This window comes from Callorhinus ursinus, unplaced genomic scaffold (assembly GCF_003265705.2).
Source record: "Callorhinus ursinus isolate GAN/ISIS: 27379988/994484 unplaced genomic scaffold, GSC_fseal_2.0 scaffold10, whole genome shotgun sequence".
NCBI classification, from domain to species: domain Eukaryota; kingdom Metazoa; phylum Chordata; class Mammalia; order Carnivora; family Otariidae; genus Callorhinus; species Callorhinus ursinus.
Genome location: NW_027397072.1, coordinates 32598715 through 32625159, shown reverse-complemented (window position 1 = coordinate 32625159; position 26445 = coordinate 32598715). Strand labels below are relative to the sequence as shown.

The following is a 26445-nucleotide window of genomic DNA, read 5'->3' as shown; positions in this document are numbered from 1 at the left end:
TACATAGAAAATACGGTTTTTAAAAAAGTCATACTTTTAAATGTCCTGTAACTCTGTGGCCTTCATCTGTGTGATGAAGTTTGTAGCCGGGATTACCTAGGGACCTAGGAGTTGACAACTAGAGAGCTCGGTGGTTGGGCCTCAGGAGGCCCGTGAAGCCCTCTGAAATTAATAGTTTTAATATTGTGTGTGTGTGTTTTTCTGTAGAGATGGCCTTATAGCATTCATTACATTGACAAAAAAAAGAATGAATCATCTCTAGGTTTGTCATTTCAAAGAGTTCTCTTGGAGAAATTTGGTAGTTCTATACCAGATCACATTATCAACATTAATGGGATTTTCACACACATTGTGCTGGTATTTAACAGGCAGTTTTTCAGTTGGATTTGCCTTATTCCTACCCCATGTCTTGATGTTTTTCTAGATTTATTGCTAGAGAGAAGCAGAAGATACTAAAACTGGAGATGGACTAAGGCAAGGATGTTTGAAAGACCAGTCTTATTACTGTGTATCTAAGGAAGTATCTTGTCTAGTCTCATGACTTCAGCTTGATCCCTGTGAACGACTCCCAGATGACTCCAGCTTGTGCTTCCTCCTGAGCTCTATAAGCCCATTGTCTACCTGACCTCTTCACAGACTACATCTACCTCCAAATGGGCCTTTCCTTGTATCCCACTTTTGTCCAAAGCTCCAGTTGTTGATAGTTTGCTAAGACTTGGGGCCTTGGAATCATCTTTTATTTTGGACAGGACTTCGTAGGCATTTCAAAATGTGGTGGGGATCCTCCAGGGTAAGCATTACTAGGAGTATACTGAAGATTGAGAAGTCATATGGTAAAGAAACCTGTTAAGTGTTGCTTAATCCAGCAAACTCCTAACTACTTGACTGTGGGATTCTTTTTCTTTGTAATACATATTGCTTGTCCTTAGAATTACTGTCTTGTAGAGAACATGCTTTGGAAATGTTGATACTGATTTTATCTATGTGTGTTTGGAAGCCATTCCCCATGAAGCAGAGGCTGCAATGTTGCTAAGCTCCAAAGCCATTCACATGGTAGTTTATGTAAACAGAGTCTCTATGAAAGCTGACAGGAAAAAAATGGAAGATTGGGCAGTGAAATCAGGAAATTAATTTGTTCAAGCATTTAGTGAATTATGTTGGCTTATTTGTAGTTCTGTATCTTTCAAGGTGTTCTGATTAGTATCATCAAAGACTAATTCTTTCATTATAGTCTGTGTTTATAAGACTGGAAAACTTGAGTTCTGAAACCTGACTTCTGTTGAGGAACATGAATACCTTAGGCATTTAGAAAAGAATAGGTGAAGGAAAATAAAGCATGATTGGGATTATGCTTATTTTTTACTTTCATGGAGGACAAAGTCTAGAGGGAACTGAGGAAATGGTCCTAAACTTCAGAAAGCGTGTTTGAGTATTTAATGTAAATTAAGGGATTTTCCAGCATCAGTATTTATTCAAGATGGAAAGAGACAGTGGAACAGATTGTGGAATCATTTCTCTTGAGAGCTTTTAAAAAAAGAACAGGTTATCTGACTTTGATATGGATCTGATCCCCTAAAGGAAGTACTTACCTCCAAGATTTGATGTATATATGTATTTACTTGTGAAAGAACATCTAATACGTTGTTTTGCATGGAGAGTGAATAGTTGCTAGTTCTCTCTTGAGAGTACATTGAACAACCATCCTACATTGAATAGCTATAATATGAAAGGAAATGTGTTAGGGACTATGAGTGGAGGAGCAAAAATGACAAGACTTGGCACTTGGTATTTATAGGGACATAAAATGTGTACCTACTTTTAGCTATCATAGTTTGAGATCAAAACCTTGTTGATATTTTCTTTTCTAGCTTATTAACACTCTTACTGGCTGAGAGATTGTCTAGACATTCCATAAGCTGGACAACCGACCTCTCTGTAGCTTAGCAAAGTGGTTTAAGAGCTGGGCTCTGGAGTCAGACTGCCTGGTTTCACCACCATTAGCCAATTACTTTAATCCTGTCCTCTGTGCCTTAGTTTACTCAGCTGTAAAGAAGAAATGCTTAGAATAGTATTTAGGACTGTGCCTGACACACAATACTCTGTAATCATTAATTGCTCTAGTATCACTTATTATTATATATTTCTCCTGCTACTGTCCTAACATACCTTGCTTCTCACGCTCCTGCCTCAGGGTTTTTTTGCTTGGTGTTCTGCCCTCCCCCAATAGCTGTATGGTTTGCTTCTTCATTTCCCTTGGGTCTCAGCTCAAGTGTCACCTTTAAATGTTTGTTCCTTACCACCCTATAGGAAACAGCACCCTACTCTCACTTTCCATCTTTAGCAGGGATGGATCCAGATTTTGATAGGTTTGGGGGGCCCTCATTAAGTAAACAAATAAGAATAAAAAATTTGGTATGAAAGTTAATATTTATTTAGAAAGAGAAAAGATGTCCCAACAAGATGCTATAACCTTAGGGTCAGGTCCTTTCCTTCTGAGGTTTCTTTAGGCATTTACTCAGAAATGCACTCATGAAATGCTCACTGTTAGCACTGGCTGCTACTGGTCACCTTCTGTGGCATTCTGCATGTCCCAGTAATTCCTAAGCACTCACAGGCCCATGTGAGTGGGGGAGGCTGAACTTTGAGTTCTGTTAGCTTTATAGAAAGTTTACCTCTGCTCTTTACCTAATTTTCATTTTTATTATGACATCTGTTGCCTTATATTTAGTTGTGTATTACCTTTCTCTTCCCACTATAGTGTAAATCCAGGAAGCTGGTGGTTTTGTTTTGTTCACTGCTGTGTTCTAGAGCCTAGAAGAGTACCTGGCACATATTAGATTCTTGGTTCATATTTGTGGAATGAATGAATGAACTGACTTGAAGGGGACAAACCATATGCAACATGAGTTTAGAGAAAGAGGAGATCATTGTTTCTGGTTGGGAGAAATCATAGCAGGTTTTACAGAAAAGATGATGTATTGGGCTTGACCTAGAGTTCTGGCAGTAGTGGGTACAGAATGAATTAAGCACTGTGGATTATTATTAGGCCTAAACTAAATCAGTAGGCTTAATGTGTCTTTTGCATATTAAGTGATGGTCCTACCTATTAGTGCATATGAAGATATTCTGTCATTTTAAACTAAAGACCTTTAGTGACTAGTGAATATATGTAGCTGTTACATACTGGTTTTATTTTGTTTTTTTGTGTGTGTGTGTTTTGTTTCTATCAGAATTGGGCTTTTAGGAAAGGATTTTGTTCAGTACCAAAAGGCCCTATATTCAAGAGATGAGAACATGTTTGTTTTCTGCTTTAGTTTTGTTTTTTAGTCTTTTTTGTTCTGGAAGATGCCACGTTTCAGAGTTCCAGGCTGCCTTGACCTGAGATTATAGGTTTGGATTCCTAGTGTGACAGTGTGTTTTTTACCTTAGTCCTTAAATGCTGTGGAAGAATTTTAGATTTGATTATGAATTTTAGTCATGTTCAAATAAGATATTTATTTTGTTTGATTAAAGTCTTGTTAGAAGGTTGAGATGGTCATCCCCCCTCTCCTGGTCAAAGAATCTTCCTACATTTCCTGTAGACTAAAGTACAGACTTGTAAGCCTAACATTCAAAGAACTGTATTTTTTGCCCCCCCCCCCCCCCCCCCCCGGCCCTTCAGAACGAGTTAAGTTTAGGTAGCTGGGAGGGGACAGAAAGAGAGAGAAAGTAGGCAGAGAAGGGAATGGGGATGTTGATATTCCCAGGAATGTGTAACTACAGGGGTGGATAAAGGCTTGGGGACTAACACAGAAGGCTTGTGTTGGGGAGCATGGAGAAAGAAGATTTGCTAGATAAGGTAGGGCCAATTTATAAACTTGGAAGCTAGATAAAGTCATTTAGATATGAAGTGGTAGGATATTGGGAGCTTTAAAGGTTTCTGTACAGGAGTAGTGTTGAAAGTGCTCAGGATTATTCTGACAGTCATGATGAGAATGGATCAGAGAGGAAAGATGGAAATACCTGCTAAGTAGAATCTGCGATTCTCAAATTTTTGGTTTCAGAGGCCCTTTATGCCATTGAGAACCCCAAGATTGTGTATGCTAGTTATATCTTTTGCTATTGACTCTATTAGCAGTTACACCTGAGAAGTTTAATACTTGGTTAAATAGAAGACAGATTCTCAATTCTATTTTTTTTTTAAGATTTTATTTATTTATTTGTCAGGGGGGGAGAGAGAGAGAGAGAGTGCGTGCGCCCAGGTGCACAAGCAGGGGGAGTGGCAGGCAGAGGGAAAAGCAGGGTCCCTGCTGAGCAAGGAGCCCCATGCGGGACTTGATCCCAGGATGCTAGGATCACAACCTGAGCCGAAGGCCGACTCTTAACTGATTGAGCCACCCAGGTTCCCCATCATTACTTCATTTTCAATAAAATGTCAGCATGAATAACCAGTTTGCCAGTTCTTTCAAATAAAAATGGTGTTCTGTGGGGCGCCTGAGTGGCTCAGTTGGTTAAAAATGGTGTTCTGTGGAAAAAGTGGCTAGTTTAGTTTGCAACTCAAAATCACACATGCTGTTCTTTGAGCCAACCATTGTGCTTTGGTATGCAATGGAAGTGTTTTATGTATTTCATCAAATAGAATATAAAAGTGACTTGTATTAAAGGTTAGGAGTTAATAAAATTAATAATGTTTATGCTTCAGTAAGGAAATTCTTCAGTGAAACTGGCTTTTTTTTTTTCCTTTTGAGTGCATGGCAGTGAAGAATGCAGTGATTGGTGGTACATTGTGGGGCCACTGCTTTGATTGGTGCCAAGGCACCAGCAGTTTTATCACCATTGTTTTTGTTCTGTTGTGCAAATGTCAACACAGTAAAAGGGGGAAAATAACACTTTCATATTGTTATGAAAATCATTTTGACCTTTCGAAGCCTCAAGAAAGAATTCTAGGGGCTCTCAAGGATTCATAGAATTGTGCTAGAGTATGTGGAGTAAGCGAAGGGTGAGGTAAGTGATGATGGAGCAAACAAAGTGAAAAGTAGTAAAGAATGAAAAGGAATTGATGAGAAGCATCTTGAAGAAACATTTGATGGGGCTTTGTGAAGAAATATGAGGATGGAGAAAGATGATTTGAAAAGGACTTCAAAATTTTAAGTCCGACTGAGGATCACATAAGATACTGGTTCAAATACATTTGTAGTGGGGAGAATGATGTCAGTTACAAAGACAGTAAAGTTGAGAGGGAGGAGCTATGGTGGAAGTTAGGACATGAGAAAATAAAGATACCTATGAGATTTCGTTTCATTATTTTCTTGCAGTAATTTCTCTAAAGAAACACTAATAGTGACTTTTCCATTTTCTATGGAGTGTAACGATTCTTTAGCAGTGTTTTTAGAACTAATGGAAATTGATAAGGGTCAGTACCTTTCTCCCAGCTCTTACTGACGGATTACTAGAAGACCTGCAAAGATGTCTTCCTGTCGAACAGTGCTACAGATCTGGAGGGTAATGATGTAAGAATTAGTGAGTGGAACAGTAGAATATGGGCTAGATATTTTTAAAAGATGGGCGTACATTTTTTAAAAGATGTATTTATTTTTTAGAGAGAGAAAGAGAGAGCACATAGCAGGGAGGGGCAGAGGGAAAGGAAGAGGGTCTCAAACAGACTTACTTGGATGGTATTCAGTGCATTTTCCCCTCTTTCTCCATCTGACCAAGAGTTGGATGCTAAACTGAATGCACCACCCAGGCGCCCCTATCGTGACATATAGTTTTAAAATCTTCTTGTTTTGTTCTTATTATGATATATATTATGTGTACATATATGTTTTTAAATAATAATTAATAATTTAAAAAATAATGATCTAACTCCCAAGAGATAAGTACTGAGTATTTTGATGTATTTTTTTCTGTTTTTTTTATAGACAAATATTTTATAAAGCTTGTATGCTGTTATATATTTCTAAGATAAAATTACAGTTTACTTACAGGGAAATGTATAGATCTTGTTTCAATTAGAAGAGTTTTGACATACATAAAACTGTGTAACCCACACCCTTATTAAGATACAACATTTCTTGGGCGCCTGGGTGGCTTAGTTGGTTAAGTGACTGCCTTCGGCTCAGGTCATGATCCTGGAGTTCCAGGATCGAGTCCTGCATCGGGCTCCCTGCTCAGCAGGGAGTTTGCTTCTCCCTCTGACCCTCCCCCCCTCATGTGCTCTCTCTCTCTCTCTCTCTCTCTCTCTCAAATAAATAAATAAAATCTTTAAAAAAAAAAAGATACATTTCCTTAACCTCAGAGAGTTCCCTCATGCCCCTTCCCAGTCAGTCTCACACCCCTCTCCCCCATAGCAATCACTGTTCTGATTTGTCACGGTAAAAGCTCTTTTAGAACTTCATGTAAATGAATTACAAATGAATTGCCTTAGCACCTTTTACAATACATGTATGGGGATATTCTGACCTCTGTTTTGTTCTGTTGAGCCATGTGGCTGTACTTCTGCCAATGCATCACTGCCTTGCTTTATGGATAGTCTTGGATTCAGGTAGTGAGTCTTCCAACTCGGTTCTATTTTTTTCAAAATTGTTCCATTTATTTTAAGTCCTTTGTTTTTTTTTTTAAAGATTTTATTTATTCATGAGAGACAGAGGGAGAGAGAGAGAGAGAGAAGCAGAGAGAGAAGCAGGCTCCCAAGGAGCAGGGAGCCCGATGCGGGACTCGATCCCAGGACCCTGGGATCATGACCTGAGCCGAAGGCAGATGCTCAACCATCTGAGCCACCCAGGTGCCCCCTTTGTTTTTTTCCATATGAATTTTATTTTTATTTTTTTAAAGATTTTATTTTATTTATTTTTATTTATTTGAGAGAGAGAGCACAAGACGGGGAAGGGTCTGAGGGAGAAGCAGACTCCCCATTGAGCAGGGAGCCCAATGCAGGACTTGATCCTGGGACTCTGGGATCATGACCTGAGCTGAAGGCAGTCAGTTAACCAACTGAGCCACCCAGGCAGCCTCCATATGAGTTTTAGAATCACTTTTCAGATTATATAAAAATGTCTGCTGGGATTTTGAATGTTTTAACTTTTTATTTTGAAATAATTATAAACTCATAGAAAGTTGCAAAAAGCGTGCAGAGGTCTCCTATATACCGAACATCCAGCTTCCCCCAATAGTGACATCTTTATATATGACTGTAGTGCATTATCAAAACCAGGAGCTTGATTGCCACAGTGCAATTAACTAGACCTTAGATTTCACCACTTTTTCATGCTCTCGCTCTCTTTTTTTTAATCTTTGTGCATAATTTTGTGACATTTTATCATGTAGATAGCCTGCTGGGTTTTATTGGGATTATGTAGGATTTGCAGCTCAGTTTGTGGAAGTTTGAGATCTTAACAGCCTTGAGTCTTCTAATGTATGAATATGTTACTTCTGTCCATTTATTTAGATCTTTATCTTATCGATGTTTTGCTTTTCTTTTAACTTCTGAATTTTATTCTTAGCGTTTTCTTCTAATATTGTAGTAAAAGATAGTTATTATGTAATACTTATTCAAGATGGTGCAGTAATCAGAATGTGGGGCACATTTTCAGTTTTTATTAAAATCTTCTCCATATTAGTGATGTCTGACTTCCTTTCACTTGACTTGTACATTTTAGCTCTGAGTATGTGGACTCCTTTTAAAATTGGCAAATGTGAAAAGAAAAGAAAATGGGAAATGACTTAAATATCTGTTCACTTTAGCTTTCTTATCTAAAGATGAAAACAAAGTCTTTAAAAACCTGAGATATTTTTATATATGAGATATGTGTTTATGTGTGCATATTTTGCAGATTTCATATTTTTTGAACTTATTGAAGAAAAATAACTTAAAGTTTGCTTCATCCTTAAATGAATAATCAACACTGTGCCAGATTGTTTAGGAGATCTTAAAAAATTTCTTTATGATTTGGAGGAGTTTATGTTCAGATTGAAGAAACAAAATATGCCTAAATGGAACATTTAAGGAACATTTCTAAGGCAGGATTTTAACAAAAAAACGACATACTATAAATTCTACAGAAATTCAATTTAAAGGTAAGATCAGCTGGGGTTAGTCTGGTAAAGACTTCCTGGAAGAGCATATCTTGACCTAGGACTTAATGAAATATTGGGTTTGCATTTGTAAAGAACTGTGGAGGAAACAATTCCAAAAGAGAATTTTATATTTATAAAGTATGGGTAAAGATACTGCTGTGGGGGGGCGCCTGGGTGGCTCAGCTGGTTGATTTCAGCTTGGGTCATGGCCTCAGGGTTGTGGGATTGAGACCCGCATCAGGCTCCACACTCAGTGTGGAGTCTGCTTAAGATTCTCTTTCCGCGGGGGGCGCCTGGGTGGCTCAGTCGGTTAAGCGGTTGCCTTCAGCTCAGGTCATAATCCCAGGGTCCTGGGATTGAGCCCCGCATCGGGCTCCCTGCTCCGCAGGAAGCCTGCTTCTCCTTCTCCCACTCCCCCTGCTTGTGTTCCCTCTCTCGCTGTGTCTCTCTCTGTCAAATAAATAAATAAAATCTTTAAAAAAAAAAAAAGATTCTTTTTTTTTATTAAACTTTTTTTTTAAGATTTTTTTATTTATTTATTTGAGAGAAAGAGATAGAGAGCACGAGAGGGAAGAGGGTCAGAGGGAGAAGCAGGCTTCCCGCTGAGCAGGGAGCCCAATGTGGGACTCGATCCCGGGACTCCAGGATCATGACCTGAGCTGAAAACAGTCGCTTAACCAACTGAGCCACCCAGGCGCCCCCCCAAAAAAAAGATTCTCTTTCCCCCGTTCTTCCCCCTGCATGTGCTCACACTGACTGTCTTTCTCAAATAAACAAACAAATAAATAAAATCTCAAAAAAAAAAAAAATACTGCTGTGGGACCAAAGTGGGCAGAGGTTACAGCCAGCCATTCTGACAAAGAAAGGGTCCATATTAGGAAATGTGATGGATAATGTTTCAGATACCTAAAATACAGACAAATGAATGCCAACTGAAGAATATTTACTCATTTGGTTTATAGTATAAAATTTTCCAAATTCATTAGGGCCAGTCTTGTCTTTCTAACCTTAAGTCACTATTTGGATGTTATTCAGTGCATTTTCTTCTATTTCCTCCTCTTTCTCCTTTATTGAGTTAAAAGTTATACATTTTATTTTTACACTTTTGGTGGTTACCTTAAAATTTGAACATGCATAATGTTAATCAATATCTCTGTTTTCGGGTTGCCTGAGTGGCTCAGTTGGTTAAGTGTCTACCTTCAGCTCAGGTCATGATTCCAGGTCCTGGGATCAAGTTCCACACCCTGCTCCTTGCTCAGCAAGGACCTTGCTTCTCCCTCTCCCACTCCTCCTGCTTATGTTCCCTCTTTCACTGTGTCTTGGTCAAATAAATAAATAAATAAAATAAAATCTTTTAAAAAATAATTTAAAAAATCTGTTTTCTTTCTGGTAAGTACATGGACTTCAGAATGCCTAATTCAGTTGCCTCTTCCTTTTTGTGTTGTTTCTTATCTTGGTTTACATTGTTTTATATCTCCCTGATTAATGTTTATTAACATTATTTTATACAGTTCTCCTTTACATTTACCCGTATGTGTTTTCAATTTCCTTGCTTACCATTGTGTCTTGGCATTGTACTCCTGCATTCTGGGTTCACTATTTCTCCTGGTGAGCATTATTTGGAAGGGTTCTTTTTTTTCTTTCTGTCTTTCTTTTTTTATCTTCTTTCTCTGTTTCTTTCTATTTCAACTGAGGGACTGTGCAAGCTGAATTCAATCTTTTTTTTTTCCTCTCGAAAACGTCATTATTGTGTCTTTACTTTCAAATCATAATTTAGCGTGGTATAGAACTCCCAAGTTGACAGTTAACTTTCTCTCAGAACTTTTATTTATTTATTTTACAGAGAGAGACACAGCGAGAGAGGGAAAACAAGCAGGGGGGAGTGGGAGAGGGAGGAGCAGGCTTCCAGTGGAGCAGGGAGCCCCATGTGGGGCTCAATCCCAGGACCCTGGGACCATGACCTGAGCTGAAGGCAGACGCTTAATAACTGAGCCACCCAGGCACCCCTCTCTCAGAACTTTGAAGATACTCTGTTGTCTTCTGGTTATCTGTTGCTGTTGCTAAGAGGTCTGTTGTCATAAAGTAAAATGATAAAAAAGAAGTCTGTTATCAATTGTTTCTTGTAGCTAATCTATTTTTTCTCTCTGATTGACTTTTAAAAAAAGCATACAATAGGAGAGAGAGGATATTTCTTTATTTCACCATATCCCATAATGTCATGATTTTTCCAACTCTTTATTCTGTGTCTTGTATTACGATTTATATATTTAGAATCTTTATTTGTGTCTGTGTATAATCTCTTGTTGCTTTTAAAAAATCCTTTTTTGGGGGGGAATTTGAACTCATAGGAAAATTGTAAGAATAATACAAAGAACTCTTTTACACTCTTACCCACATTCACCAGTGGTTAACACTTTGCCACATATGCTTTATCACATTTTCTTTCTCTGTACATAATATTTTTTTAATCTGAACCATTTGGGACATCATACTCTTTTACCCATAAACATTCAATGTATATTTCTCAAAATAAATATATTCACTTAAATAAAACCACAGTACAGTTATCAAAATCAGAAAATTTTAATATTAATACAATACTGTTATCTGATTTATAGGTCTTATTCAGATTTCTACCAATGGTCCTAATGATATCCACAATAGCTTTTTCCTCCTAATCCAGAAACCAATCCAAGATTATACATCACTTTTAGTTTCCAAAACTTTTCAGTCTCTTTTAATCTGGAATAGTTTTTCAGCCTTTCTTTGTCTTTCTAGACACTGGCACTTTTTAGGAGTACACATCATTTATTTTGTTGACCGTCCTTCATTTTTGGTATATCTGGTGTTTCTTTTGTTCAAATTCAGGTGATGCGTTTTTGGCAGAAATGTATGTAAGTGATGTGTCCTCTCAATATCAGGAATCATGTGATGCTCACTTGTTCCATTATTGGTATTAGTTTTGATCACTTGGTTACATGGATCTGCCAGGTTTCTTCAGTATAAAGTTATTTTTTCCTTTTGTAGTTAAATAATTTGTGGGGAGATTTTAAGACTGTATAGTATCTCCTTCCCCATCTAACTTGCACCATTAGTTTTAATGTCCATTGATGAGTCATACTTGAGTTAATACTGTTATGGTGTGAAATAGTGCTTTTCTAATTCCATTAATTTCTTCTGCATTTATTGACATTCTATTGTGATGAAGAGCTTTTACTTTATTTTTGGACTTACGGATTTTTATTTTTTTCATTGAGTTCTAATTCATCACTGTAATTTATTTTGATGTTCAAACTATTTCAGATTTGGTCATTTGGATTCTGTCTTAGTTCAGGCTGTCAAAACAAAGTATCATAGACTGGGTGGCTTAAGCAACAAAAATTTATTTTCTTACAGTTCTGGAGACTGAAAGTCTAAGACCAGGATGTGCCAGCACAGTTGGTTTCTGGTGAGAAATTCCTAATTTACAGATGGCCACCTTCTCACTATGCTGACAAGGCAGAGAATGACGGAAGCTCTCTGGGCGCTAATCTCAGCATGAGGGTCCCCATCCTCATGACCTCATCTAAACCTAACTATATACCAAAGCCCCATGTCCAAACACCATCACTTTGGACGTTAGGACTTCAACATACAATTTGGTATGTGGGGTGGAGCACACTTCAGTTTTTTGTTTTGTTTTGGAGCCCAACATGGAAGAGCTTAAGATCAAAACCTGAGTTGAGATCAGGAGTTGGATGCTTAACCGATTGAGTCACCCCGGTGCCCCTTTTGTTTTTTAAATTTTAATAGTTCTATGTTTAGAAGCTCTGTTTTATTATTTTTCAAGTCTGTGTATTTTTTTTTACATGGTTTCTTATTCTTAGAGTTTTGATTCCTTTTTCTAACTTTGATTATTTTAACATACTTAACATACTCTTTTAAATTACCATTCTCTCTTCTCAGATTTTGAGGATTTTTAATCTTGCTGTTTGTTGTTGTGTTTGCTGACTCACGGTAGGTTTTTATTTTAATTCTGAATTCATCAAGTTTTTTCGGTAAGATTTTTTTGTGGCTCAAATTGTGAGGGTGTCTTTCCAAAACAGTTTTGCGTTTGCTTCTTCCAGGAACCTCATGAGTCTCTTTGGTATGAGACTGATCTTTATGTTAATTTCTCTGTTTGGAATTCCCCACACGTTATGGGTAATGCACATTTGAACCCCCAACCCAAATGAGCAGCTGGGCTCTTGGGTTTGAATTCTTAAGGGACTTTTTTCTTTCTTCCTACTCAGAGCCCAAGCAGAGACAGACTTTGTTGTTATCCTTCTCCTGTGCTTGTGGGTCGCTTTTTTTGTTTGTTTTTATTTTTACTTTACTGAGGGCACAGTCCTTTCCAGGGCCCTAGTTTTATCCAGGGATCTCTGTTCCAATGTATTGTTTTGAGTTGTACCAAGATCTGTTCACCTATCCTCTAGTAATTTTAAAACCTCAAACATTTAGTTTGCAGAGGCCAATTTCTCCCCTTCCCCATCCCTTCTATTTTTATCTTTGTGCCCCTGTTGGTGGAAGCCTCAACCCTGCTTTTCCCTTTCCCTTCAATTATGGTACCCAGGGTTTTACTTCTGTTTTTTGTGGACTCAGCTGTTTTTAGGTTTACAGAAAAATTGAGCAAAAATACAGAGTCTCTGGGGTGCCTGAGTGGCTCAGTTACTTAAGCATCCCACCCTTGGTTTCGCCTCAGGTCATGATCTCAGGGCTGTGAGATCGGGCCCTGCATTGGGCTCCACGCTGGGTGTGGAGCCTGCTTGGTATTCTCTCTCCCTCTGCCCCTCCTCCCTCTCTAAAAAAAAGTACAGAGTTCCTATATACCCCTATTAATATCTTGCATTAGTGCAATACATTTGTTAAAATTAACAAAATGGTATTGATCCATTATTGTTAACTAAAGTCTATTACATTAATGGATTTAAGTTTACACACTAGGGCTCACTCTTGGTATTGTAAATGCTGTGGGCTTGGACAAATGTATTAGATATATATCCATCATTGTATTTTATAGAGTATTTTCACTGCTTTGAAAATTATCTGAGTCTACCTCTACCCCCTGAGCCCACCCCTGGCAACCACTGATCTTTTAACTGCCTCTGTAGTTTTGCCTTTTCCAGAATGCCATATAATTAGGTCATAGGTATGTAGGCTTTTTTTTTTTTAAGACTTTATTCATTTATTTGAGAGAGAGAGTGAGAGAGAGCACGAGTGAAGAGCAGACGGAGAAGGAAAAGCAGGCTCCCTGCTGAGCAAGGAGCCTGACACTGGGCTCCATCCCAGGACCCCAAGATCATGACCCGAGCCGAAGGCAGATGTTTAACCGACACAATCACTCAGATGGCCCACCATGTAGACTTTTCACACTGCCTTCTTTCACTTAGCAATATGCATTTAAGGTTCCTTCAAGTCTTTTTGTGGCTTGATACAGCTCATTTGCTTTTTTATCACTGAATAAATATTCCTGTGTATGATCGTACCATAGTTTACATATCCATTCACCTATCGATTGACATCTTGGTTGCTTCCAGGTTTTAGCAGTTATGAATAAAGCTGCTGTAAACATCCGTGTGCAGGTTTTTGTGTGGACCTAAGTTTTCAACTCATTTGGGTGAATATCAAGGAGTGCAATTGCTGGATCATGTGGTAAGACTGTTTAGCTTTGTAAGGAACTGCCCGGCTATCTTCCAGAGCGCCTGCACCGTTTTGCATTCCCAACAGCAGCACATCCTGTTCCTGTTGCTCGGCATCCTTGCTAGCATTGATGTTGTCAGTGTTTTGGATTTGGGCCATTCTAATGGGTGTGTTGTGGTATCGTTGTTTTAATTTACAGTTCCCCAGTGACCTCTGATGTTGAGCATCTTGTCATACGCTTATTTTCCATCTGTATATCTTTTTTAATGAGGCGTTCGCTCAGATCTTCTGTCCTTTCAAAATCGGATTGGTTGTCTTATTGTTGAGTTTTAAGAGTTCTTTGTATATTTTAGGGACGCCTGGGTGGCTCAGTCAGTTAAGCATCTGCCTTCAGCTCAGGTCATGGTCCCGAATTGGGCTCCTTGCTCAGCGGGGAGCCTGCTTCTCCTTCTGTCTGCTGCTCCCCCCCCCCCCGCTTGTGCACGCTCTCTCACTCTGTCTCTGACAAATACATAAATAAAATCTTAAAATAAAAAAAGTTCTCTGTATATTTTGGATATAGGGCCTTTATCAGCTATGTGTTTTGCAAATATTTTCTCCCAATCTGTAGCTTGTCTTTTCATTCTCTTTATAGTGTATTTAGCAGAACAGAAGTTTTTTAATTTAGCAAAGTCCAGCTTATCAGATTTTTTGTGGTTGTTGATCATGCCTTTGGTGTTATATCTAAAAACTCACTTCCAAATCCAAACCAGAGTCACCTAGATTTTCATTTATCTTCTAAAACTTGTTATAGTTTTGCATTTTACACGTAGGTCTTGATCCATTTGAGTTAATTTTGGGAGAAGTATAAGGTCTGTGTCTAGATTTCTTTCTTTCTCCAGGTCGATCCTTCCTTCCTTCCTTCCTATCTACCTATGCAGAAGGAAGGAAGGTAACAAACCTTGGTTTGTTACAACCTATGGTTGTCCAGTTGATTCAGTACCATTTGTTGAAAAGATCATCCTTTTTGCAATATTGCCCTTGCTCCTTTGTCACAGGTCACTTGACTGTATTTGTGTAAATCTGTTTCTGGGTTCTTGTATTAGTTTGTTAGAGCTTTCTAACAAAGAATCACTGACTGGGTGGCCTAGCCAATGGAAATTTATTTTCTCGAAGTTCTTGGAGGCTAGCAGTCTGATATCAAGATGTCGGCAGGGTTAGTTTCTTAGGAGGATTCTCTCCTTGGCTTATAAATGACTGTTCTTTTCTTGGTGTCTTTACATGTTCTTCCCTCTGACTGTTCATATTCAAACACAGGTAGTTTGAGATTAATAGAAAGTGGCAATTTGGAGTCAAATACAGCAGAGAACTAGGGGAGGTAAGTACTGGGAGACCAATGAGTCTAGTTAGGAGGATATTCATGCTGTCTGTAGAGTCATTTTCTTGAGAGGTTGGAATGGTTGGCAAAGAATCCTGATTGCAGGTGATTCAGAAGCATGAGGTAGACGTTATTTCCATTTTATAGATGTGGATACTGAGGCACAAAAGGAAAGGTCAAGAATAGGCCCAAAGTCATACATCTAATAAGTGGTAAAACTGGGATTTGACTTCAGGCAGTCTTAACTCCAGAACCTATGCTTTGTAGTCACTGTTTGCTACAGAGAGGTAGTTGAGACCAAAATATGTCTTGAGAAACTGTCTCCAGGGACAAATTAAATATGATAGAAATAAAGGAACCACTGAAGATGTTTGAACTGAAGTGTGGATAAGGAGCTACTTCATGGCAGGGACCACTTAGTCCCATGGTGGATAGGCAGGTGTGATGTAGGGTGGACAAATAATCTTCAGTCTGATATTTCATATTATCTGGAATGTCTTGTCCCTATCCAAGAGTGAATGGTAATGATGTGACTTCAGTTAACAGGGGAAGTTTTGGACATAGATGCCCTAGAAGAAGTTGAGTGAAGAGAGATGTGGAGTTAGATTTTGGGCGAGTTGATTGAGATATAATACATTTAAGTAGAAAGGTGTTGTCCCATCCCCCTCACCTCTCTGCCCCTGAAGTGGTAGACTAGTAGATTTGAAGGGACTGATAGGGAGTTATAGTTAAAGAGCACACTTGAAAACAGGAATTATTCAGTGATGGGAGCATAGGTAAGGGACATCTTTTGTCCTTATTTTTCAAAGGAAGAAAAGCTCTTTTTTTTTTTTTTTAAGATTTTTATTTATTTGACAGAGAGAGACAGCGAGAGAGGGAACACAAGCAGGGGGAGAGGGAGAAGCAGGTTTCCTGCCAAGCAGGGAGCCCGATGCAGGGCTGGATCCCAGGACTCCTAGATCATGACCTGAGCCAAAGGCAGACGCTTAACCAACTGAGCCACCCAGGTGCCCCAGGAAGAAAAGCTCTTATCTAACTTTCTTTTCACTTTTAATATCCAAGGAATTCAAGATTCATGGTTTCAAGCTTTCTTTTGAGGCATATTAAATGAATGAATGAAATACCATACAAAAGACCTGCGATGTAAGTATACTTGTTTGTGGAAGTTATAGTCTTCAGGAAAAGGTTTGGTATTGCAAGTTTCTGAATATTTTTTAGTTGAGACAGGTAAAACTAATGGAGTAAATACAGGTAAAGATTACCCACTGTTGTTGTTATGAGTTTTCTTTTAACATCTGTACATCCTTAAAATCCATTTTTGGATTCCTATTATCCTTATAGTGCCTCAGGAATAGATGACTTTTGATCTCTCACTGTCCCTATGTATTCCTCTCCCTCCATGTCATTCTTAGGAAGTGACAAAGTTGACGAAAATAAGAAAGCATTGAAGGTGCTGAGTGATAAACCGGATGGACAGTGTCATTATTAAAACCTGTTCATCTTTCCCTTCTTTATTCCTTGCTCACCGCATGCTCCACCACCCTTCCTTCCTTCAATAAAAACTTAAACCCCAAACCTTCGAAGAGCATCAAGTAGAGACTATAAAGCCTATTGTAGAAAACTGCCACACACAGTTATGTTGTTTTTTGAATGTCATTCAGCTTGAACAGTAATGTCAGTCATTGTCATTTTTATTTCAGTCATTGTGTTGACATTTTTCTTTTGGGGTCTCCTGTTTCTGGTTAGTGCTGTGATGTTGATAACACTACTAGGAAGAGGTTTTGATTTGGAATGTTGAGTTTTTTTTTTTCCTTCAGTAAACTGTGGTTATATGAGGTTCTACAAACTTTTTTCCTTCAAAAACCAAAATTGAAGGTTTCTGTTAATTACTGGGCAGAGTTGCTATTTTTACATTAGGTTTAAATTGTTTGTGTTGAGATTTCTTCAGCTGTTTGTATCATGTTATGCAGTAGTTGAATTAAAATTTAAAGAGTATTTCTATAACAACTTTTATAAGAAGTGATCATATAAAACATGTGAAATTTAATTAGACTGTGTTTTACAAGAGTTTAGACAAAGTATTTTAAAAATATAATTTAACTTATTTTGCTGGTTCTTAGAAAAGTCTGGAAACTAAGCTTATGGGATATAATTATTTTTTAGCAACATTGTTTGCAGAAATTATTTATTTACCAGATATGATCAGCTGTTTGGGAGACAAATACCTTTTTATTTATCAGCCAAGATTTAAAGTCACCCTTTTAAACTCATAACATTAAAAAAATATTTAAATTGTTGAATTCTTTAGTTAAGATCATCATTTGATTATTTTTTAAAGATTTTATTTATTTACCTGAAAGAGAGAGAGAGAGCGCGTGCGTGCGCATGTGCACAGGCAAGAAGGGGCAGAGCCTGAGAGAGAGCGAGAGAGAGAGAGAGAGAGAGAGAGAGAGAGAGCGCGCGCGCATGTGCACAGGCAGGAAGGGGCAGAGCCTGAGAGAGAGCGAGCGAGAGAGAGAGAGAGAGAGAGCGCGCGCATGTGCACAGGCAGGAAGGGGTAGAGCCTGAGAGAGAGAGAGAGCGCACATGCATGTGCACAGGCAGGAAGGGGCAGAGCCTGAGAGAGAGAGAGAGAGAGAGAGCGCGCGCGCACATGTGCATGGGCAGGAAGGGGCAGAGGCGGAGGGAGAGAGAGAGAGAGAGAGAGAGCACGCGCGCATGTGCTCGGGCAGGAAGGGGCAGAGGCGGAGGGAGCAGGAGAAGCAGAGTCCCCACTGAGCAGGACCCTGAGCTCCCAACCTGAGCTGAAAGCAGACGCTTAACCAGCTGAACTACCCAGGTGCCCCTCTTTAGTTAAGATTTTTTGAAGATAAACTTTATTTTAGAGTAATTTTAGATTTATAAAAAAAATGACAAAGATACTAGAGTTTCTGTCGTACTCCTGACCCAGTTTCCCCCCTTCTGTTAACCTCTCACCTGACCGTGGTGCGTGTGTCACAACTAAGGAACCAGTTAGCATGTCACTGTTAGCCAAACTCCACAGCTTATTCGGATTTCATTAGTTTTTCCCTAATGTCCCTTTTCTGTCCCAGGATCCCTGCAGGATAGTATATTACATTTAGTCATCATCTTTTTAAGCAGAATTTTCTGGTCTCTTGGCAGTTTCACAGACTTTGTTTTTGATGACCTTAGCAATTTTGAGGAGCGCTGATCGGGTATTTTGTAGTGTGTTTCTCAATTTAGATTTGGTGTTTTTCTCATGGTTAAACTGGGTTATGAATTTTGGGGAGGATAAAGTATCCATGCTAATTAACATGACTTATCGCTAGTGATGGTAACCTGACAGTGGTAATATTTTCTAGGTTTCTATACTTTATATAAGGTTATTTTTTCCCACTTTTCCATGTTGTGCGTTCTGAAAGCAAATCACCAAACTCAGCCCCACACTTAGGGGGTTAAGTTTTATCTTTTTGAGGGAGGAAGTAACTACATAAGTTACTTGGAATTCCTCTGTATGGAGATTTATATTTTTGCCCTTTAGTTATTTTATATCTAATAGATTTATGGATATTTATTTTATACTTTGGGTTATAATCCAGTAGTCAAGTTGTTCACATTGTTTCAACTTAGCCATTGGGAGCTCTTTCAGGTTGTCTATTGTTTTTCCCTTTGATGATGTCCATCCTTTTGTTTTTAACAATTCCTGACTTTCTGGCAGTATAGATGTTCCAGGCTCATCATGTATATTCCCTGCCCAAGCCTTATAACCAGCCATTTCTCTAAGGATCCCTGGTTCCTTTTAGTGGAAATAGAATAAGAACATGATACAGGCTTTGGGTGTATTTATTGTTACTGGTGTGTATTACTTCAAGGCCCTCTCAGTGCATAGAGCCAAGAAATTATTACTAAATTACTGTATCACTAACCTAGCTAAATATATATGTAACTAACCCATCTATACATACATATAATTATTTCTGTATCTAACAGTATCTATTTTAAGCTGAACATGAGTTCATACTGCTGTCTCCAAATCTAATCTACTGCCACATGGTTCATTCTAGCCTTCCCCCACTGCTTATCTGTAGCCTCCTTCTCCTTTAGTGAGAAACCTGGCTCCCGCCATTCGCCATCCATTTACATATTTGTTCATTCTCAGTATATCTGTATAGCTTTTAAAGAATTGTCATAACTCTGTAAGTTTTCAAACCAAACTGTTCTCATACTTTTTAAGTTGCCAGTTCACTCTTTGAAATAATAATGACAGTTATTATTATTATTACTATATACCACGTGTGAAGTGTTGGTAAGACCAAAATTGGTAGTAAATTAATCCGTGGTATAATGTAGGAACTGTAATTGTCCCTTTTTTACAGATGAGAAGAGAGGGGCACAAAAAGCTGTAGTCCAGGAGTCCCCGGCTTGTAAATGGCAGAGCAGCAGTCTGCCTGTGGGGTCCATGCATTTGGCTACACTGCCAAAAGTAGGTGTGTGAACATGGAGCTATACATCTGTCATGTTTGTTTCTAATTTTTAGAAAAGTATTATTTTCTGCCAAGGAGGGGCAGAAGTGATTCAGTGATAATCAGAAAAATCCCAAGTCTCCCCCTGAACAAGAGAAGGTACAGTGGTTAGAAAAGAGTAAATTTCCTTAAAAAGCCACTGTGGAGAAATGGATCTTATACTTAGGAGATAAGGTAGTTTGTTTTCTTCTGGTTTTTGAGGAGATTGTGCTTGTGAGGAAAGTAGTTGATGCTTTTGAAAATGTTCTGGAATTAACAGCTTTCCCCCCCCAAACCACCCCACCACAATTGCCAGAAGATTATTTTTTCCTTCTGGTAGAAGCATGTGGTTCTCACCCTCTTCACATATGTCTCTTGCACAGAGGGGAGAGGAGTGGGTCAGGATTGCAGTTAGCAAAGGCGTTTAGCTGGCTGCTGATCAAGAACCAAATCAGTTGAAGGGATTTCTTTATTAACCTGCCAGAAACATCTAATCTATTCTGTTTCACCAGCGCCTGTTTAGCACTTGGTTTCATTGGTCAGCTTATATAGAAAAGCCTAGCTGTTCTGGAGCATTGTTTTCAAACACTGCTGTCCCCTTCTCCCCAGCATCTGACTTAAATTTTAACAGCTTTATTGAGAGAGAATTCACATACCATACAATTCACCCATTTAAAGTATACAATTCAATAAGTTGTACAACCAGTCTGACTTAAATGTGAGTCTTAAAATCAGAGACAAGATAGTGATAGATGGAATTTACTCTTCCAAATGTTGATTTATAATTTATTTATATATATTTTTTCTTTTTTTACAATCAGCACAGAGTCTCTGTCCCCCCGTCAGTGAGTTCATCATCTCTGTATAATTCTCTTTTTATGTTAACTGCTATTACTGGAAACCAAAGGTGACTGTTTCTGCCTAACATTATTAACTTGTAAAGATTGGAGAGACATTAAAACCATTAGAAACTATCAGAATGTGGTTTAATTCTCATTGAAATAATGCGCACAGTTGCCTTGTTTTCACCATAATTCCATTTTCCCTGCTCTTCTTTACTCTTTTTCTCCCACTCAGTTTTAAGGGCATTTAGTCTCATAAACCTGTTTCAACTAAGTCATAATTGAGTTGAAACTAGGTTGTATTTATTGCTTGTCTACCAATAAGTGCAAAAGGAAAGCTCTTTTTTGTGTGTGCCAATAAGTCCCATTTCTTTAGTGTGGAGCATGTTAAATTTCTCCTGTTGCCTAAGCAAAGTCAGATCAGTTAGTGTAGAAAATGTAACTTTAATCATTAATTTTGATGCATCTTCAGTTGGACCACATGATTCTTAAATGATGGCCATACATTTGGAACTGTTTGAGAACCATAACTCTAAAAAAGCACCTCACATCCTGGAGGACTTTGGACTTTACCAAGTACAGGCTGTCATTTGACAGAAAAGAAAATCTGGTTGTGAACCATACCCAAGTTAGAGACCATTGCACTTGGCTTATGGGATTGCGCATAGCCTCTTGAACTTCTTAGTTCTTCCAAAATCTGTTGGCGACAGTAGTCATGAGTCTTTTTCAATTTAGGTCTTAATTTTGGATAAATAAATTACCATTATTTAATGAATTACCACTCACATAATATTTGGTATCAGATACGTTGTTTTGGTGTTGGTAAGAATATAATATAGTCTCCCCACTGATTCTGTACCCAGTTCAGTCCGTCCTCTGTGCTGATCTGGTCCCCGTGGTCAAGGCGTGAGGATAATGATGGAGACACATTAAGGTTGGTTCTGCTCCTGGCTCCCTTGTTACTTAGTAAATGACTGTGGTTTGGTTACTTAACCACTTAGGGCTATAGTTTTTCTTCTTCTCATTCAAGGAATTTAGCCTGGGTCTTTTACTCCCACAGTGTGCTCTTTGATGAATTTCTTTATAACCTAGGTAAATCTGTATGTCAGGATTCAGTTTCTGCTTTTCCTAAGGGGAAGAAAACACATATAATCATTTCTTGGGTCTCTCTACTGGTGACTTCAGGCAGGTAGACAGAAATTAGTTATATGTAATAGACATTGAGAAGGTGGAAAAAATCTTTAAAATTATTGCAGTGGCAGTTTGGTATCTGCCAAGTAGATACTGCTCAGTCTGATGGCCAAGTAGGAATTTATTGTCGACCTAGATTGCTGCATTTGAATTTAAGCTCTACTGGTTTTTAGCTTTGTGACCTTGAGCACCTAATTTACTTCTCTGTACCTCAGTTTCATTTGTAATGGGGGAATGATTAATATTACTTACCTCACAAGGTTGTTGTGAGGTTTAAATAATAAAGCATTTAAATCTTAGTATAGTACCCTGCACATACTAAGTACTTCATAAGTGTTAACTGTAACTGCGATAGTATTTGTTCCTGTTTTTTTTTTTCTTTACGTAAGCTCTGCGTCCAACATGGGGCTTGAACTCACAACCCCGAGATCAAGCGTTGCATGCTCTGCCGACTGAGCCAGCCAGGTGCCCCTGTTTGTTCCTGTTCTTTATTGTTACCTAAGTTTGAGCCTGTATTCATTCATTTATTTTAGGCTTTTTTTGTAATATCAGCCCGACTCAGTCATATTTCCTCTACTACATCATCCACATTTTTGTTTTCCCTCCTGCATAGCACTAAACAATCTGGTATTTTCTTGTTTTTGTGTCCTTCAACTGGAATGTAAGCTTTTTTTTTTTTTAACTGACAGACACAGCGAGAGAGGGAACTCAAGCAGGGGGAGTGGGAGAGGGAGAAGCAGGCTTGCTAAGCAGGGAGCCCCACGTGGGGCTTGATCCCAGGACTCTGGGATCATGACCTGAGCTGAAGGCAGATGCTTAACGACTGAGCCACCTAGGTGCCCCTGGAATCTAAGCTTTATAGGATCACGGACCTTCTCCATACTATTCATTGTTACACCTCTAGCTTCTAGCATAGTGCCTTGAACAATGTAGTCGCTCAGTAAATATTTTGGAGGAAGCCATTAATTGCTACATTTAATTGTTCAGTGTCTATATCCAAGGGAAGATGGCATTGACTTTTCAGCCAGGTATGGTGGACATTTTGGCCTTCTCAGGAGCTATTTTGTGGTCTTTTTTTGAGGTCTCTGACCTTCTGGCTATTGGTAGATTTTGCCTCTGGAAGTATGTTCTCCTCTGACTTGATTCTTCTTATTTTGTTTAGTACATTAGTGCAGAGTTTGTTTTCTGGAACATTAGATGCTTAAAATGATACTTAATTAAAAGATTAAAGGATTCTGTGACCAAATGAGTTTGGGAACTGATACTATCCCCTTCCTCCGTTTGGAGATTTGCATTATATAGTAGCATAGTGAAGACTCTGAGAAGTCTTGTAGTAGATGTACTTTTTAACTTTGATTTATTTTCTTAAATTAGTTGATCATGAACTTAACAAATTTATTTATTTATTCTTTTACCTAATGACTATAATATCCCAGTTCCACAGAATGCAGTTTGGGAAATGCAGGGCTAGCCTACTGCTAAAAGTCTCGTTTACCTTTACTAGTTCCTTTCCATGTAAAATTATAATTTCAGGAAAATTAAAATTAAATAGTGTGAAAGGACTTTGAGAACTCTCTAGAGTGCCATAAGGGATGACTTGTCAGGCATTTAAACCTACTCCTTTTAGCCACCATGTAAATGTGGTAGCAGATATCCTTGGAATCTGAAGGCATTCCATTTCCCTTTCTGCAGACTTCACATTTTTTCAGTGCTAATAATCCCACTTCTTCTTGCCCATAGAATTACTTTTTCAACTCTGGAAGACTTGTGTGCTCATGGGTAGAACAGTGTCTGTACCAAACTGGATGAATGATGACGCCCTTGCTGGATCAAGGTTCCCTAGTCCTGTCTACTTTGTCACAGCCTCACCAGTCTCACCTGGTCTTCCGGGAGAGTGGACTTTCAGAATTCTAATATTGTAGTTTTACCATATAACAAAGACATGAAGTGTAAGCTAATAATAGCTTTGTGTTCCGACACCTAGTACCACACCTGGCATGTAATTGGCTCCCAATAAGTATTTAATAACCAAAAAAGACACTGAAATCATGCACCATTCTCTTTTACATAGTGAAATGGAGTTAAGAGAGGGAATGTAATTTGGTATATTCAATCTGGATTGTGCACTGTAACTGTGTGGTATCATTTTTAAATAGGAAAAATGCAGGCAAAACATCTGTATTGTGCCAGCAGTAAGGGAGTCAAATTTACTGGCTGTCTGTACTCAGCTTTTAAATTAGATCTCAAATAACAGCTTTAACTAAAAATAGAGGTCGTGAAGACTTCCTTCTTGGATGTGGATGTCCATTTTCTAGTACTCAGGAAATTCACTCTCAAAGGCATAAAATTATAGAGTATACTTTACTTTTAAAAATTACTGTTTAATTATCGTCCTGTATTTAAAATGACATTGGGTTGTGACCATTTATCTACAACTTTAAGTAAAACGGTATAGTGACATCAAAATTTTTAGTCCTTTTAAACACATTTAATTATTTCTAAAAGTTTTACCTAATGCCTATGTACATTATATGGTGTGGATATATTTCATTTGAATGGAAAAATAATATAAAAGAGCAATGCTAGAACATTAGTATCAATAACTATGATATATATGTTCCTTTAATGTCATTATACCACATAGCCCTTATATATTTCTTTTTTTTTTTAAGATTTAGAGAGAGAGCGGGTGTTGCTCGTGCAAGGTGGGGAGACAAAGGGTGAGAGAGGGAAAGAAGCAGACTCCCCACTGAGCACGGAGCCTGGCAGGGGGCTCAGTCTCATGACCCTGAAATCACGACCTGAGCGGAAATCAAGGGTCGGATGCTCAAATGACTAAGTCACCCAGGCACTCCAGCTTTTATGTATTTCAAATGGCTATTTCCTATATTTTGGTTTAATTGCTAGGTTAGAAAGTTTCACTTTTGAGAAGTTAGAAAGCTTTTCAAAAGTTAGAAAAATGTTTTTATATTTCATATTATTAAAAGTATTAAGTTATGATCTTCAACCGAAGACCTTTTATTTTTTTTTTAAAGATTTTATTCATTTGAGAAAGAGGGAGGGAGAGAGCATGAGCAGGGGGAGGGGCAGGAGGAGAGGGAGAAACAGACTCCCTGCCGAGCAGGGAACCTGAGGCTGTGCGATGCAGGGCTGGATCAGGGCTGGATCCCAGGACCCTGGCATCATGACCTGAGCTGAAGGTAGATGCTTAACTGACTGAGCTACACAGGCACTCCACAACCAAAGACCTTTTAAAAAAAGAATCCTTTAAATACCATATTTGTAGGGGCACCTGGGTGGCTCAGTCAGTTATGTGTCTCACTCTTGATCTTGGCTTAGGTCTTTTTTTTTTTTAAGACTTTATTTATTTGAAAGAGAAAAAGAACAGCGGGGGGAGAGGCAGAGGGAAAAGGAGAAGTAAACTCCTTGCTGAGCGGGGAGCCTGACGCAGGGCTTGATCCAGGAACCCTGTGGTCATGACCTGGGCCTAAGGCAGATGCTTAACTGACAGAGCCCCCCAGGCACCCCTCAGCTCAGGTCTTGATCTCAGGGTGGTGAGTTCAAGCCCTGCATTGGGCTTCATGCTAGGCATGGAGCCTACTTAAGAAAAAGAAAAATATATATCATTTTTATTATAAGTAAATTAATGTTTGTCTCTTGAAGACAAATTCTGTTTTTCTTCATACACTTGTGTGTTTGTTCTAAAATCATGTAATAAGATTCTTGGCTGTTAGAGTTTAATAACTATAATGGTTTCAGAATTTGTTATTGTAATGTATGGGCACAGAACCAAAATTTATGTAGATAATAAAGCTTTAAAAAAAATTCTAAGATATTTTTCAATATTACCAGTTGCTTTGTTGTGATTATATTACTCTAAATTATTAAAGTTGGGCACAGGTTGTTGCATGAATAGAGGGAACTCAGAATTCTTGGTTCTGGCTGTTTGTGATGTATCATGCCCATCCATCTAGGATTCTTCTGCCTCTTTTACTTAAATAATGCAATTGGCCGGTTCCTGAACTAGAAATCAGCCTTATTGTTAAAAGACAGAGTAGTAGGCCTTCTTCCACTATTCTAAATTACTGTCCTCTCACCCAGACCTAGGTGTAATTGAAACCAAAGAGATTAGCCAAAGTTATCTCTCTGATATAATCAGAAAAAACTAAAAAATGCTGGACATAAACCTGTGCAGCATTTTGTGTTTCAGTGCATGGGGAGGTTTTCAAAGTACCGTTAGCAATAGAAATGCCTCTCTGCTATTTTCAGTGCATTATTGGAACTAGCACTTGGAAACTGTCTGTTTATGCACTGTCGACCCTCTTAAAGCTATTCCTTCCCTTAACCACACTGTCTTTATCTTAGTGCCTGTGAATTAGAGGTTTGTCTTTACATTTATTATAGTACTTGGTAAACAGGCATTTATATAGACTCTAACATAACCACCAATTCCGTGTAGAATCTGGGTAATTATTCTTAGTCTGTCTCTGTCCATAGTGTTAAATTGCTCTGTCTTCTTTAGTTTTTACCTCTGAGTTTATTGCAGTATCTACTTTTTCTTCTGATTTCTGCTCTTCACACTAAATTTTTCTGGATAAATCCAGATTGGCTCAGTGTTTATACTGAAGCATTGAATCCAGTTTCAAGTGAATCTTCATTGAGGCTTTGCAGTATTGCTCATCTTTGATTCCCTTTCATATTTCCATCTAGTACCTATTTTCAAGCCAAATTTCATTTACTCAAGACTCTGCATTTGGTTTTTAAAAATTAAACATAAATTCAGTTCAGTTAATTGTACATGTATGGAACACTTAATATGCAAAAGCACTACTCTACTATG

General features: G+C 38.3%; 1 protein-coding gene and 1 non-coding gene across 4 annotated transcripts in view; one reads left to right on the top strand and one right to left on the bottom strand.

Moving 5' to 3' along the window:
* Positions 1–26445, top strand: part of MAP4K3 (mitogen-activated protein kinase kinase kinase kinase 3) — a 186282-nt gene that overhangs the window by 3750 nt on the left and 156087 nt on the right. The window lies entirely within an intron of this gene.
* On the bottom strand, positions 20368–20435 carry LOC112821326 (small nucleolar RNA SNORD43). Its single transcript, XR_003207396.1, has one exon. It is a non-coding gene; the product is annotated as a small nucleolar RNA SNORD43 (small nucleolar RNA).